The sequence below is a fragment of the Leptinotarsa decemlineata genome, unplaced genomic scaffold, assembly GCF_025532065.1.
Source record: "Leptinotarsa decemlineata unplaced genomic scaffold, Ldec_3_MD MMD2_tig00026317_RagTag_RagTag, whole genome shotgun sequence".
Lineage (NCBI taxonomy): Eukaryota > Metazoa > Arthropoda > Insecta > Coleoptera > Chrysomelidae > Leptinotarsa > Leptinotarsa decemlineata.
Genome location: NW_027412686.1, coordinates 2189063 through 2207352, shown reverse-complemented (window position 1 = coordinate 2207352; position 18290 = coordinate 2189063). Strand labels below are relative to the sequence as shown.

General features: G+C 34.9%; 1 protein-coding gene across 3 annotated transcripts in view; it reads right to left on the bottom strand.

The window, feature by feature from the left end:
- ckn (CRK like proto-oncogene, adaptor protein) overlaps positions 1-18290 on the bottom strand; it is a 378299-nt gene that overhangs the window by 255465 nt on the left and 104544 nt on the right. The window lies entirely within an intron of this gene.

Genomic DNA, 18290 nt, shown 5'->3' with positions numbered 1-18290 from the left:
GGCCCAAGTCAGATGACACCCTGTTTAAAAGATCCATGGACATATTCTGAAAGGCCACATCAAGTGCCAATAGCAAAATGTGGACAGATTTTGAATATGTCTGCGAATAAAGAAGATACAGGCAAAAAAATTATTTGGGATTTTTTGGTTTTTCCTGTATATCTCCAGAACCATAAGAGCTATATTCAATTTTTTCACATCATTGAATAGGAGTTTAAAATACGCAACTTTGCCATAATTCAACCGACACTGTATCTCTTATTGTTTACGAGATCCCCATGTGCAGAAACGAATTTCAATAGCCCTGTATATATATATGATTATTGAATAAAGAAATTAGTTAGCTTCCTAACTATATTATCAAATTTGCCAAATATCATGTCCATTTCGACTGTCCTATATCAGCTACTAAAGACCGCAGTTTCTGTAATTCATCCCAAGTACGTCAACACCTTCACTTACGTCCCTGAAAACATCTCAAAACTATGCATCAACTGGAATTGTTTTCACTGCCAGACACTTTGTCGTCCGTCCACAAATGCGACGCGTTTTAGGCGCTAGAATCCACACACACATGTTCAACATCCTTAATTAGCCAATTTCCTATGGGCGCGGCTAATAACATCGAACAACTAAGGCTATTTATCATGGTCATTCACCGACACCACGCCGTCGATCGATTCGAGCATCAAACTTTACCCGACACATAGAATGCAATCTATTAGCCATTATCTATGTCAATATCGATTGGGTAGTAAACTTCTTAATTTTAGGGCTTCTCTATAACGGAAATGATAATGCACCTACAGCACGAAGCACTATACACACTAAAAGTAAGAGAGCTGGATTTTCATAATAAGAGGTCAGGCATTAATTTTGAAAATATTAGTAATATTTTATGTAAACAAAAATTTTTTGATTAGGAATTGTAGTAAGTTCCAAAAATGATGTCTACATCGTTCAACTCAATGAATGAATTGAATTTATTGTTACTACGGGCGTTCCACGAAAGTCAACATCATAGTTGGATCTGAATCAAAAGTTTATATACAGAGTGGTGTTCGTTAATGTGCTAACAACTTAGTACAGTTATATTGCTCGAGGTGCAGATGAGAAACTTATTCGGAGAGAAACTGAACATGAAATAATAAACTAGTACATCTCTTCAAAATTCTATAAACTTCCTCAGCCAACTATATCTTTTTTGGAATCATTGCTTTAGTAACTGGAATCGTCCCAGAGCGCCAATTAATTTTTGTTGTTTAATAATTTCATGTTTTGTAATACTTTCTTCTTTAATAATTGTTTTATAAGAATTAAAAAAAAAATAAAAATAATTTGTTGATATCCTAAAAATTACTTCTAAATAATTTGTGATTTCGAAAAAATTTAAAAAATCGACTAAACCAATTTCGTGAATCTTTTTATAAATTAGATACATATTTAGAATGCCATGAGTTTAATCTGTTAAAAAAAATCTGTTTAAAATCTGGTTTTCCTTTAACCAGCTGTCGCACCCCCTACGAACGACAACCCTCAGAAGTCGAAACTTGTGTGAGCTAAGGATTAACGAGATCTTACCTCTTAACGTGTGCTTCCTAACACGGGTTGGACGATAGCAAGTGAAAATCGATCGTTCAGCCTGGGGCTTGAACCACCGACCACCACGGCAGTCAATTCGAGTGAGTGAACAAAGCACCCACGTCGAACTGACCGGCTACCGGACCATTAAGTCAACAGAAAATCTGCTGTGGAAAGAATTATTTTTTTGGCAGTCAATGTGTTCATATTAAAAAAATAATGAGTCGTTGAATAGACGGTTTTCGTATCATGAACCCTTTTTGTTTCTCTGGTATAGCATTATTGTAAGGAAGATAATGAATTAATTTCTACAAATTTCTGAACAATTTCAGTAGTTCAAAATTTCCTGATGTTAGAATTTTCGACGTCCAATTTATTTTTTACCAAGAAATATTTTTTACGAGTTTAGTGAATTCAAGATACAAACATCAGACAAAAATGATGAAAAAAAAAATTGAAGCGATCAATAATTGTCAGAAAGAAAAACATTTTTGAATCAATCAAAATTGAAAATTTTAAATAAAATTTATTCAATTGATAAATAACTGATACATTTTTAGGAAAAAAGTCCATATTACACAGCAATTTAAAAAGTGCACATGTATTTATTTATCAGATTGTATGTGATTATTATAGTAAATATAAGTGAAATTTTCTTAGAAAGAGCATATTTTAGATTTCGTTCATTCTAAACAGAGTTCACGTTACCAAATACCACAATGCGGGGTTTTTATTAAGTATCTTGTACATGTGATTTGAAAGTAGTTTCTTCGACAAACAAACAAATGTTAAGATTAGAGAACGCTTGCAAACGAGTATATTATGTCATGCCTTCTCTATTGATAAAATTTTCAGTATGAATGTACACAATTTTCTATTGCGCCATTTTTCTATAGACTGATAACTAGTTTTTTGATACTTAGTAGCCGTCTCATTTTTCCATTCATACCAAGTTTCCTGGAAACCCTGTATGGAACTTCTTGAAGTTTTTTACATACATGCATTGCAAGTTTCATCCATTTATAGCAAAAATTTAAAGTCACAATTTTATTTTTCATGTTTTATTCAAACCCATCGTAAACTCTTTTTCAACTTTTACTGCACATTAATTTTGTGCAGTTCTATAATTTTAGAAATTTTATTGAATATTCAGGTAAATCACATTTTTGACTATCCATACAAGCTTCTGTTGCGAGACCACGGAGCAGAACATCGTGTCTGGAAGACACCAAGTTGGAAATAATTGGATGTCTCCTCTCCTGCCTTCTGGGATATTGTTGCGGCGTAAAATTTGAAATTCATTAGGAATTAGGTTTCAAACACTTCATTATTGAAATGAGTACGGGACTACTCATAAAAAAAAACTCGAGTATTGGTACCACCCACTCCAACTTAAAACTAGTACACCTACTTATTTGATAACTGATCTGATTTCGATATTCCAGTTCAATCCAGGATTTTGAACATTATTTTCTACTTTTGAGAACTATTCGACATGGTGTTCAATAATTTGTACCCTATTTACAAAGTGTGGTAGATAATTAAATGGTGCAAGAAGAATATAGTGACTATGTCCGTCGATTTAACACTTCTTTCTCAAAAGATGTATATAGTATATAGTACGCACCTACTGAGATGATATTTTGATGCGCATTTAAAACCAAATTGTATCCGCCCCAGAAGATAGCTATTGGTCACACAAACTGATTTCAATAGTACATTAGCAAAATATGACGTAAGTGAATATTACTGAATTTTTCTCCCAACACCAAACCGTTATTTTAACACCTCGACACGGGTTTCGATCACCAAGTGATCATCATCTTCAAAAGGAAGATCTTGGTGATCACTTGGTGATCGTAACATGTGTCGAGGTGTTAAAATAAACGTTTGGTGTTGGGAAAAAACTCTATTAATATTCATTACTACACCAAAGGTTCCAAACAGTGCATCACAAGTACATAATGACTTAAGTGGGCGGAGTCTCTCAACACAGAACGATTTTACGTTTCTGCGCTAATTCATTTTAGTTTGCTTCGACTTGTAATATATGAATTCCTGAATTAGTGAGATTTTTTCACCGTATAAGGCAATTAGGTCCAAGTTATCAAAATGAGACAGATAATGACCTTCATTGATAAAGCTCATGGTGAATTCTTTTGATAACGTGACAACTTTATTATGGAAATAATTGTTGCTGTTAGTAGTTAGTTTGTAGTTTATTTTCATTCGCTACTATGTGTCAACAGTATCATCGAATAGCAACAGTTGCAAAGTATGGCAGATCTATGCACATGTGGTTTATCACAGTGACTGCATAATGCCTCATCGGTTCACACGAAATGAAAAATAAATTTAAAAAATGAATGTTGTTCTATGTACTGCTCCAAGGTCAAAGCGTCTTCTAAGAATTCCTGCAACGCAAATCACAAACGCCAATAAAATCCCCCACACGACATTTCAGCACAACTGACTTTTTGTCATTTTCTTCGACTAAATGTCGTTTCGTTTCTCTCTAGCGTGTTATTGTGTTTGGTCACGTTTGGGGCGCGATAAATTAGATTTCATACCGTTCCGAACTCTAAGAAAAAAGAGAAATATATCGCTTTCCTTTTCTAAGTTACGCATTCGATTCACGGATATATTTTTGTGCCGACGAAGGTTGAGGCAAGGTTGCATATAGTTTTTTCTAGTTACTTCGAATTGTGTTTGTCGACAGGCAGGTGAACTATTCCATGAATTGGTTTATATTCGCTAAAGGCATAATAATCTCAAATTCACTATGGGTTTGTAGATTTGATATAAAATACCCCCAAAAATTGTAAACGTATGTCATGAAAAATATAATGTTCACTTGATACCGTGGGATAAAAAATGGACGTGAAACAGCTACATTTCCAGTTTCTAACTTCTGAAAAGATATACGACATTGAAAAATTTTTTAGGGCATAGTACTCCACAAATTGAATAACCAAACCGTAATTACCGATGCAAATATTGTAATCACTACATGTTCATTTATGAAAGGATCATCATGTTAACCTATCATGATTCTAGATGTAACTAGAATGAACGGTTAATGAGTGAGAATGTTTTATTCGTTTCCAACAGGATATAAAAATTGTGCCGAAGAGACTAAGAAAATTCAAACGTTTCTCTCCCAAAGTTAGGTCAACTTATACAGATTCAGAATGAATCAATAGGATTCGAAAATAAACTAGGTCAAAGATATGTTTCACATGTAAGGTATAGTATTTCCAATACCAATTGGAACATCACAGAGAAGTAATTCCTGCCTCGACATAGGCGTCGACATATTATTTTTCAGAGGTAGTTTTTCAGTTATTGATCACCTCATGAAAAAGTTATCTCAACTGAATTTTTCCACCATGGGTAATTATGAAAAATTTCGAAATTTAAGGTAGTTGATTTCCGAGTCAAAAACTCTAAAACACAATGAAAACACAAAAAATCACACCGAATTCTCGTCAAACATATATTTACAAAATGATAGAGGCCAACAAAATTGCTAGAAAAATCAAAATTCTTCTTCGCTATATTCGGATGAGGTGGAATCATCATCGGGTTGAATAACGATCGGATTTTTGGAACTTTGCACATAATATTTGTTCTCTTCTTTTATAACGTGGGCCACACAGTTCTTTTACACATCACTATTACTTACTTCATTCACCACTCGTCTTGTATTGTCAAGCACTACAGCATTTACAGTCGGTGACTGATAACATTTCCGCAAGCGTTCTTTCATTGTAGCCCAAACCATTTTAATTGGATTGAACACACAATAGTATGGAGGCAAACGTAAGAGAATGTGACCACGTGTTTCACACATCGAATCAATAATATATTATTTTTTGAAATTAAGTTGTTTTATGGTCGCCAGTAATACCTTTTTCGTTGGAATCTTTTCGGGTATTTCCATGAAATCAACAATATCTGCCTTTTTTGTGTTATTGTTTGGTATTGTAGTCAATAACCGAGAATGATACGAAGCGTTATCCATAACAATAACCTCCCTGTAAATTCAGTTCAGGAGCTAGTCTCCAGAGAAGATGGATTTCGAGTTTACGACTCCAACCGGCCTCCCTGTAAATTCAATCCAGGAGCGAGTCTACAGAGGAGATGGTTGTCGAGTTTACGACTCCAACTGACCTCCCTGTAAATTTAGTTCAGGAGCGAGTCTACAGAGGAGATGGTTGTCGAGTTTACGACTCCAACTGACGTCCCTGTAAATTTAATTCAGGAGCGAGTCTCCAGAGAAGATGGATGTCGAGTTTACGACGCCAACCGGCCTCCCTGTGAAATTAGTTTAGGAGCTAGTCTATACAGAGGAGATGGATGTCGAGTTTCCGACTCCAACGGACCTCCCTGTAAATATAGTTCAGGAGCTAGTCTACAGAGGAGTTGGATGTCGAGTTTACGACTCCAACGGACCTCACTGTAAATTCAATCCAGGAGCGAGTCTACAGAGGAATGGATGTCGAATTTCCGACTCCAACGGGCCTCCCTGTAAATATAGTTCAGGAGCTAGTCTACAGAAGAGATTGATGTCGAGTTTACGACTTCAACGGACCTCTCAGTAAATTTAGTTCAGGAGCGAGTCTAGAGAGGAGATGGATGTCGAGTTTACGACTCCAACTGATCTCCCTGTGAATTTAGTTCAGGAGCGAGTCTACAGAGGAGATGGTAGTCGAGTTTACGACTCCAACTGACTTCCCTGTATATTTAATTCAGGAGCGAATCTCTAGAGGAGATGGATGTCGAGTTTTCGACTCCAACGGACCTCCCTGTAAATACAGTTCAGAAGCTAGTCTACAGAGGAGTTGGATGTCGAGTTTACAACACCAACGGACCTCTCGGTAAATTTAGTTCAGGGGCGAGTCTACAGAGGAGATGGATGTCGAGTTAACGACTCCAACTAACCTTCCTGTGAATTCAGTTCAGGAGCGAGTCTACAGAGGAAATGGATGTCGAGTTTACGACTCCAACGGACCTCACTGTAAATTCAATCCAGGAGCTAGTCTACAGAGGAGATGGATGTCGAGTTTACGACTCCAACGGACCTCCCTGTAAATTTAGTTCAGAAGCGAGTCTACAGAGGAGATGGATGTCGAGTTTACGACTCCAACTGATCTCCCTGTAAATTTAGTTCAGGAGCGAGTCTACAGAGGAAATGGATGTCGAGTTTACGATTCCAACTGATCTCCCTGTAAATTTAGTTCAGGAGCGAGTCTCTAGAGGAGATGGATGTCGAGTTTTCGACTCCAACGGGCCTCCCTATAAATATAGTTCAGGAGCTAGTCTACAGAGGAGATTGATGTCAAGTTTACGACTCCAACGGACCTCTCGGTAAATTTAGGTCAGGAGCGAGTCTACAGAGGAGATGGATGTCGAGTTAACGACTCCAACTGACCTCCCTGTAAATTTAGTTCAGGAGCGAGTCTACAGAGGAGATGGATGTCGAGTTTACGACTCCAACGGACCTCACTGTAAATTCAATCCAGGAGCGAGTCTACAGAGGAGTTGGATGTCGAGTTTACGACTCCAACTGACCTCCCTGTAAATTCAGTTCAGGAGCGAGTCTACAGAGGAGATGGTTGTCGACTTTACGACTCCAAGTGACCTCCCTGTAAATTTAATTCAGGAGCGAGTCTCCAGAGAAGATGGATGTCGAGTTTACGACTCCAACCGGCCTCCCTGTAAATTTAATTCAGGAGCTAGTCTACAGAGGAGATGGATGTCGAGTTTACGACTCCAACTGACCTCCCTGTAAATTCAGTTCAGGAGCGAGTCTACAGAGGAGATGGTTGTCGAGTTTACGACTCCTACTGACCTCCCTGTGAATTTAGTTCAGGAGAGAGTCTACAGAGGAGATGGATGTCGAGTTTACGACGCCAACCGGCCTCCCTGTGAAATTAGTTCAGAGGCTAGTCTATACAGAGGAGATGGATGTCGAGTTTACGACTCCAATTGACATCCCTGTAAATTTAGTTCAGGAAAGAAAGCTGCGGCATACGCAGAATCTGTCTCAGGTGGGGAAACTAACCCCTCATGAGCAGGTCGGCAAACGTTTACGCTCAAGTGAGGTTTCACCAAAACCAGAGGCTAAAAAGCCCTGCACGGCTGAATCTAAGTCACTACCGACTACCTCATCAACAGAGCATATACTTTGTACCTGCGCCGCTTGGGACCGAATCAGGTCTTTATAGAGTTCGGCAGAGCCGTACTCCTACCATCTGACCTGAAAGACCACTCACCATACAAACTAATCGGCTTCGTTAAGAAGCTGGGTTTGTTTGGCCGAGTGAAAATAGGTGTGAGCCACAATAAATCCTTGGGGGTGCGGTGGAGAGTCGAATAGATCTACTCACTTTGGACCTAACCTAACGTAACCATAGTTTCTAGTAATTTCAAGTTCAGTTCCGGAATTCAACTGAATAATCCAAAAAGAAAAACAACCACTACACAAACAGAAAGAGAATACAGGTATTGAAATCAAACATAAAAATTTCGAACTTTTCCAATAAGCCGTATGCATATGTGAAGTAGAATTTCAATAATCAATAGGCAGATATCTTCCAAAGTAATCACTTGACTTTCCGCGATAATTGCAAGAAATGATAAAGAATGAAATATGGTTCGCTCTTTGTTGGTAGTTACTTTTATTGAATAATAAAAGTCAAAGGTTTAAAAAATACGTAATAAAAACGTTATCTGCAAGTATCCTGAACTCAATTTCAAACAAAGAGCAGAATATCAACAGATAAACATCTGTTACATGCAGCAACTTTATAGTCCTGTTTTATATTTCATTTGTTGATGTAGGCATAAAGTTTAACATCGAAATGGACTCGAAACTAAAAACAAACTAAGAAAACATTTCAAACACATTATGTTCAAGCTATTGATTTTCCGTTTCCAAAATAACCGAGTGAAAAATGAGGTAACATTTAGTAATACAATGTTACGTACCGATTTAAACTATTTTATCCATAACCGATTTCATTGTAAATTCAGATGTATCATTCAAAGGAATTTCTTTCCCAATTTGAATATTTCACAAAATCAGCTATTTTACACGATCGTCTTCGGGTGATGACGAACGTGGATACTAACGATCAAAAAATCGTGAAATAACTTGGTTTGAATTTTTTTCATTTCATTTCTAACTATTCAATTTTTGATTTCTTGCTTATTTTTATTTTATTGTAATTTTATTTCATGTTTTATTGCTCAATATAATTGTTTTCTACCTATTCATTTCAATTTTTCAATTTATTTGTTCTTTCAGAGATTTCAAATCATATTATATCTTATTAGACAATGGAAGTCGGAACTAGTAAAATTCACCATGAAACATTGTCAGCCACTATCATATTAGCTATTCTTACAGTTTTGAAAGCATTTCCCTTTTTTTACACTGATCTCGAAACTTAAAACCCAGCAACCAGCAAAACAGAGTGGTTTAGCTCAACTATTCTCGGACGAGTCCGATAGAAATCGAAAAGAAAATCGTATCACGAAAGAAACAGATACATCACTGCAACTGACAAGACATAACACAATAATAAAGAGGAGGAATCAACAGAGATTAGGTTCGTGTGAAACGTCTGACCCTTTCTGTCTTTACTAAAATGGAATCAGTGATTGAGATAGACCAGGATCTGATAGCGCGAGGAAATGAAAAAGTACGGAAAAACGGAGAGGAGTTGACGGGGCGAAACTGGTTGTGGTTAAACAGGTTACTGTATTAAACAAATTGGGTTGAACTACGATAAGGAGTTTTTGAATTAGATCACAATGAAAACCTAAAATTTCGTATTGGAGTGCACTAAACATTATCAGATGTCAAAAAAATTGGGAAAAATGTTTGGAAAGAAATTGTTTTCTCGTTGTTTCAGAGTGAGGAGAAAGTGATTTTCTTCAATTTATATTTGAAACAATTGCAGTTTTAGGAAATTCATATTGATACAGTGCCAACCTAACTTATGATATCTTTCATTGAAAAATCAAGTCATGAATTATGAACATTCCTTTTATTGCCATTCTTGACATCGAGAGGCATTCTTGATCGTGATCGTTGATATAAATCGTGAAAGTGTTGATATTTCAACACGAATATACCCTTCAGTTACCCGATTCAGCTGCATTGGATTTTTCTGTAGGATCAATTGAAGACTTGAATTTATAAAGCTCAACCAGTATCTCTTTTACCGAATCTCGGAACATTATACCAAAAAAGATTCGATACAACATAAAATCTCTACTACTGTTGCAGGCCAAGAGCACGAATATTGTATCACAATAATTCCAGTTGAAACGTAATGAAAAGTAATTTATAACATAATTTCGTCATATCTACTGATCTCTAATTTCATTTAACACGAAAGTGGAGATATGCTGGAAATATTTCCCTCTCAAAATAAAAATCGACGAGCCCATGTGATTTTTTTCCATGTAGTGTTCCAAAAGTTTAAAATGTCCTATAGGACAAAGTTTTAGATACGCATTATTTTCACTGAGGTTTTAGATTTCATTCAATAAAAACAGTTAATTTAACTTCTTTCACTTCTCCATCCCCATATCTTCCGCCCTACGAAGTACACTGGTTGAGTGTTTCTACACATTTTGACTCGAAGTGTAATTCAGAAGGATGATGTCGATATGTTTCTGAATAAAATGATTCAACCTGTATACAGAGCCAACCTTACCAGAAATTATTTTAGTCAATAATATGGCGAACGCGCCGGTTAAAAAATAAACATCTTTGCCAGTTGGAACCTCATTTGAATTTTGGCACGATTCTGTGTTCAGTCATCGGCCATTATGAAACCTCGTCGACACTATATATTCAAGCTGGATTGTACATTCTGCAGTAATGTTGCACTTCTCCAATCATTTCGCAGGCAGATTTGCCAATTCAAGGATTCAGAGTTTGATTTGATGAAAGCATACAAATAAATATGTATGATACTATAACAATGAATGGGTGTAATATGTAAACGAGGCGCTGATGTAATGAATGAATAATTACTACTTGGTGGAACTTGAAAGGACGTTTGAATAAAATATCCCATTTCTAATAATTGAAAACGAGAGTGAAAATATTACACATCGACGGTACTGGAAAATCTACAGTCGTTACTACAAGTTGTTGACTGATCTTGGTTTGTCCAACTGTTCAATGTAAGTGATGCTATAGTTCAACGGCGGTTGAGTCGAACGGAAGTATAATATGTTCAAAAATCTCTCAAATGACTAATTGATACATCTTCGTCCTCGCATACACTACTGAAGATATGTATCGTATATATTCCCGGAGATATTCGAAAAAAAACGGAATTTTCAAACTTCCTTCAGTATTTTTCTGGAATTATTAAGGGACGCAACAGAAAACAAAGAACACTTTCTCACTGCAACTTTTCGAACTGTATGAGACGGCGTTAACAGATTTTCAATTCAACGTTTCGTCTCCAATTATATTTTTTTATATGGACAGGCAAAAAGAATTGGACTTTTGGGCAGAAACTTCATGGATATATTATGCACATAATCCAAAGTTCCTGCATTTTGAAACATTACTTGAACAAGCTGGAACTTGAACTTTCTCCTAATTTAACCAAATTTGCATCTCATACAGTTTCCCATTTCTCAGAGGAACGTAGAAGAAGAGTTTTTGACATCTTTCCGTAGACGCCCATCGAAAAGCTGAAGATTTTCAAGAAAGTGATTTTCAAGAAAGTGGAAAAGTACCATTTTCTTAAATATTAGACATTTGTATTGAAATGCTAAACATATACATGATTTTAGCAGCATGATTTTCTCATGTTCTTTGTTATTTATGTTACTATAGTAACAGCAATAAAAAAAACAAATATATGATGGAATTGATGATACTTCTTCAAAAATTCTCTCCAAAATCCGATCATGTTTCGTCTCATGTTAGTACGCCAACCTTGAATACAACAAAGCTTAAAGTCTCCAAATTCTCTCTCTAACGACTACAGATATTTTCTCATCGTTTCATTGACTAACCTAATAAATAAACCCGACATTTCCGAATTACCGAAAATGACCTCCGTTCGTCTTCATCCGTTCATTTAGAATGAACTGAAAGCGGCGTTGAGAGTGAACTGAAATAAACAAAGCACTTATTGAATAAGAAATGAACGATAACTACAAGTACATTTCGTGAGCTACTTTTTGCCTATCCTTTTTGTAAACACTCCGTTTCCAACAAAGACCAACGTTTATTCAACGCCTTATATGCGTGTTTTGTGGGGGATTATCGCGTGTTTCTCGAAGTATAATCAAATCATAATTCAAGCAAACAGCGTGAAATATACACCGTTGTTTTTTGAATCTTTACTTTTCTCACGATCTCCTAATAACGGGATTACGTTTTTGACACCATTTTATGGCGTTGAAAGAAAATAATATACTTTGAAACTTACACTGATTATGCAGAGAACGATTTGCCTAAAATTACAAACGAATAGGAATCAAACTGGAAAATAATGAAAGGAATAACATATGAGAGATATAGAACCTGGAGAAGTCAAAAGTAAGAAGAATAAACGGAAAATAAAAAAAATTTCCAATCGAAAAGTTTCTAAACTGAACCTTAATTTTGCAAAAGTATGTTTTTAATTTTTGATTGTCAGTAATTCACGAAGTGAAAAAAAAACCAACTCAATTGCGTTCTCTCTTCATCATGCCTGTCGCATCGGTTTGTGGGGCCGCTTGATGTCGCCCAGTCATGACCCAAGAGGATTGTGGATACTAACAATCGAAACGTCGTGAAGTAACTTGGCTTGAAATCTTTTGATTTTTAATTTAATTTCAATTGTTCAATTTTTTGCTTAATTTTTTATTTTATTGTACCTAATTTTTTTTCAGGGTAATTTTGCCTAATATAATTGTTATTTTCAGTTATTCCTTTTGATTTTGATTTTCATTTGTTATTTCATAGAATTCAAATCATATCATATTAGACAATGGAAGTCCGAACGAATAAAATCTACCATGAATCATTGTCAACCACCTTCAAACAAACAGTAAGTCATTTGTTTAGATAAATGGGTCAAACCTATACCTTGTGGAATACCATAATCGATCCAAATTGAATATAATCCGGATATTGTCATGTCCAAATAGATGACTTGAGATGCATCTTACTTCAAAATTGGGACCCTTTTATTTTGGTGGTTTGAGTTTTCTGTCAAATTTAATAGACATTTTTCAATCCCCTTCCAAGTTGAAAAGATAAGATTATTGTTAAAAAAATAATAACAACAACGACAAGTGGAATTCAACCTGTACAATCATACATCTACCTTCTTCCATTAAAAACCAAGTCTAGTTCCTGTACTTAAAAAGAAATTAATGATTAATAGAAATCCCTCCAATTCCAGGTAGTTTCGATTTTGTTTTCAGACGTACGTTTCGATAGTAGCGTCGGAAGAAATAACGACTGACCGTGTCTAAGTTGTCTGTACGTGACGGACATAGAAGAACGTCATTATCCCTTTTGCAGTTCTTCCTAGATCCGGAGATGAATATTGTCTTTATTGCCGAGCTTTAAGCAATTACAGGAAATGAATCAAATCGAAGCAATGGCCATTGAAAATAAATGTTTTCGATTTGATTTTTTTGGCAATATGTATATCAGAAAAATTTAAATAATTTAAAAAATATAAATTTTGATGGAGAAACATGACATCTCCTTCTTTCCAATATATGTGAAATAAAGAATGAGGATATTTACATTTAAGTTCTAAACAATTGGAAAAATGGCATCATTGATTCATTCATAAATAATTCGCTAACATGTAATTGAGAAAATATATGCTCCAATATGAATAAATCAATTCAATGTATTGCCACATGTATTTTTCTGTTTTGTTTTTTATCATTATTAGCTTCAGCATGGCCATAACACATACAAGCAATATTCATATTGCTTCCGTGTTGCCGCTGTTTATTCACATTCGTACTTTATTATGTAAAACTTTTCTTTTCTTTTTTCTGCGAATAAACATTACTATTATTATTATAGTATTAAATTCACAGTGGACCACCAGATAAAATTATTAAACTCATCTGCAAATATGTGTACGTATGATCATAATAATTAACAGCTTGAAATTCGACAAATCCAACATGACTCTATAGGAATATGAAAATAGTTGACGCTTAAAGTTAGACAATGTTACAATCTGTTTACTTCGGAGATAACTATTAGTTTACTAAACCATGAGACCACTTTAATAATTCTCGATCAATTTATCAATATTTTGCTAGATGTACTTCTATATAACTGTTCATGGTCTTCATGGTCGAATGGAACTCGAAGTACCAAACTTTTCGTCTGTTACTGCGGCAGTCGACTGTCATCAACCATTGGCATTGGCAGTTGACTGCACCATCGACTGATTGGCAAGATACACGTACACTCCTATTTATAATTCCACAGGGTGGTGAGAAAGATAATAATAATATCACCTTTATTATCTTCTAATACATTTAAAGAAAATTTATCAGGTATAGTTTATTTATCATATGAAGATAAAAGGCGAAGTTCAACTTACATGATAACAAGTCATCATTCAATTGCTCTTCCACTTAACCTCAGATGGTGGAAAAAATGGTGGGGACGGTGAGGTCTAGTAGGGAGGGTCATGGCGGGGTCGTTACGATCAGTTCACATTGTTACCGGGGTTTTCTGATGGGTCCACGTTGTTTACAGGCACCTGGTACGATGCCGATTGGAGTTGCATTTTAGTCTATTTCGGACCTTCTTCAGTACTGAATACCTCGTTGATGTTGAGTTTCGTCGGCTACAATTTGTATAAAGACATATTTTCGGCAGAATCATTTGTTTTGTTCTTATGAAAAGATACAAATCAAAGGATATTTGGTCCTGCCTCTTGTGCTGCAACCTGAGCCAGCGACTTTTAAAACATAATAATGTAGTTGTAGTTGTTTTTTTCTGTTCATTGTCTTTCTATCTGGGCATTCTTTGACTGGAATAGAACATATTCCTTCTGATATTTCAAGAAATTTTTGTTCTAAAACATTGGGTATGTTCTCCCATGAAGGAAGGATGTCTGCTTCAATTTCCCTTATGAATGTTGACATTTACAAAAAATCGCCAAGGGAGTGGTTGTTTCAGTTGAATAGACTCTTTCTTTCCATTTCGATTTTATTTATTTACCTTTTATAATAAAAAGTAAAATTAAAAAAACAAATTTTCAAAATAACCAAACTAAAAATACTTAATTTGTTCATAAATAATTTCAACTAATACTACTGAATATACGATTATTTTCACTTTCATTTTCACAACAAAATACTCGTAAAGAAATGTTTATATTTATAGAAAATACAATAATGCCAGTTTTATTGAAAATTATAAAGGAATCGTTCACTTTTTACTAGGAACAATATTGCTTCTTCTGGATAAAGAAAAGCCTCATTTATCAAAAACAACCATTATGTTCACCAAACAACCACTGAATACTTGGTTATTCCAATTCATCAACAAAAAAAATGCATTTCCTAGTACTTTCACTCGTACAGGAAAGCAGAATGCTGGTAAAACGGAAGGAAGTCTACGACTTTTACGGGAGAAAAACATCGAAAAAGAGAAAAACGGGTTACTTTATGTTTGGCGGCGTAAACAACTCCCGAAGAATTCTCACGAGACTTCATAAAAGAGTTTAAAAATGATTCAGATTTAAATTCTACCTCATTTCCAAGTTGAAAACTCGGTTGGGGAAAAGTTTTTGCTCCTAGATTTCACATCTGATTGCTGGAAGCGCTACATGGAATTTTAAAATTGAATTTTACGTGACCGCACCCGGTGATGGAAGCAAACTTTAATTCGTCTCCAGACTTTTGTATTCCGAAAACCAACATCGAGATATGGAAGTATAATGGAAGTTGAATTGTAGGTTTATAACATTTTGACGGGAGAAGTTGTTACAATTATTTTGCATTTATTACCAGGAAATCAAGCGACAGGCGACCTGGTTTTCAGAAGTTTGAAAACTTTCCGAGAATATTGTTAGTGTGTATAATGATTGGTAATGAGAAAATTATCTTTAAAACATTATTCGTAAATACTTGGACAATATCCAGTAAAAAGGAATTAAAATAATAATACCGAAATTTCATTCAATTTTGAACACTTGGATTAACAATTTGGTTTATTAGCAAAATAATTTTCGAAATTTCTTCACGAATTTGAGAAATTCAATTCAATTCAATTCGGTTGATGTGTTGAAAAGTCAACCAAAGCTTAATTACATTCAAAATTCATTTATTTTCTGAGATAGGCGGAATTTATGACGAGTAAGTAGTGCTACTAACAAGTTGCCTGAATCCATGTGTGGAATTTATTTTAACCAATAACATTTCGGAGAAAATTTAGTAATTTTCTCTCCATACTTGATTTATTTTTAAAGTTTTTCGTCAATTTAGGGAAAATGAAAACTAAAAAAAAAGCAAGAATTATTCTGCTATAACCTTTGGATCTGTATTTTGCATAAGCTATTTATTTACTGGAAGAAATATTAAATTTTATATGAATTACTTTCCATATTTTTGTTAATTCAGCTGTGTTCATTGGACACCCCTGTGAAAGAAACAAACAAAAATAACTTTATGAAAAAAAAGTACCTTACAATTATGTTATCCATCAAAATTGTCATTCGGATGACCACAATTATAATTACACCATTACTGAACTTGTTGTTTTATATCCATATAAACAGTATGTTTCTTCATCAAGAACAGACATTAGTTCAGGTGAGGTTTCCTTAAAATTTTGAATACAAGGACAGGACCGATTGCTGGTGTACCAGATCGTCAGTTCGGATACCCCTCTATTCTACTGGGGAGTTGCACCAACTGCTCTGCTAGTCGTGAAATTTAAAAGTTTTTGACTGAAACGACAACACATATGCAGTTTGTTACCAAGTGGAAGTGAAATTTTTTACAACCTCGACAACTGTCGTGCGCAATTTGAACATTTACTCTACCTTGTATTTCTTGGTCAGCACTAAATTTAGTATTCAAATTTTTATAATTTTTTTTTCATTTATAATCAACATATTATCAATTTATATACGCAAAAATGAAACACTATAATTTTCCTTTCACAAAAGATTTGCATTCAATTCTTCCTAATAAGAATAGTTTGCTATTAATAACCAATGAAGTGGATGTCGCATGATTGAATAAAAACATGAATAAATAGTTAGAATAGAATAAATTGAAAATGTTCAATCCAATGGGACACTTTAACGAAAAATTAATATGAGTTGATATCGAAATTATGTAAATCGTCTGATTTGAATTCAATGTTTTAATCTTTCTCCTGCATACTTAGTATGCAGCGTTCTAGTTTCAGCAATATTCCACACATACGAGGTCTATTGAAAAAATAAGTTGATTCGGGATTCGTACATTCTATTAACGATTTTCATTTTTTATGTCGATATACTCGTCTCGATCATATGCTCACAGTTTCAGCTATTTGGAATGTTTAGTTTATTGGTGACAGCCTTAAAATTTAGAACTGTTTTGCGCGTTTGTCAATTTTTCCGCTATCGAAAAGACCGTCGCATGAGCATCGCCCAGGAATCATTGCTGAATGACGTCAACGACGATCCAGATTTGCTAAAAAGTGTCATAACTGGGTATATCATGGGTCAAGACCAAAAAAGCACGCCAAGTTTGATAAAATGTCAAGGTTTTGCTCACTGTTTTCTTTGATTACCGTGGCGTAATGCATCAAGAGTACTTGCTACATGGTCGTATGGTCAATAAGGAGGATTATTTTGAAGTTATGCGCCAGAAACAATACCAAGAAAACGTCCGGTATTGTGGAAAAAGAATTCACGGCTATTGCATAACGATAATACACCTGCTCACTGTCATTGCTTGTCTGTAGTTTTTTGGCCAAAAGCAACACCGTTATCATGCCTCAGGCACCGCATTCACCAGAATTGATCGTGTTTCCAAAATTCAAGAGACCCATGAAAGGACGGCCTTTTGTAACGATTGAGGAGATAAAAACTGAATCGCTGAGAGAGCTCAAGGTCATACCAAAAAGTTCACATCAGAACTGCTTCGGAAATTGGAAAAACCGCTGGCACATATGTGTTATATTTGAGGGGGACTACTTTAAAGGCGACAAAATAGAAATTGATGAATAAATAAATATTTTTTTAGAAAAATTAAAATTCACCTTGTTTTCTGAACAGACCTCGTTGAAATCTGTACAATTCCTGAGAGAGGTTCTCAACATAATCATTTGTTCAAACTGTTTACAATTATTCTGAGAAAATTGTAAAGTAAATGAACTTTGGATAGAAGAAAGTAATGGAACTTACTCTATTGAAGAATGGAAATTATAAATGGATTGGATTTATATAAATTGAGAGTTTCCATATGCTATCTTTTATCTTATGCAGAAATTGTTCATTCATTTTCTATGGAAACACATATGATATTATATTTAATGGAAATATTCGGAAAAATATTCATGTCAGAAATGATTTTATGATCCACAAAAGACTATTCAATACAGTCAAAATGACTTGTTGAGTGTTTAGTCGCCAACATCAATCTTGCAAAAAAAACTACTTTCATCACCAAGCACTCGCAAATGAAGCAAGACC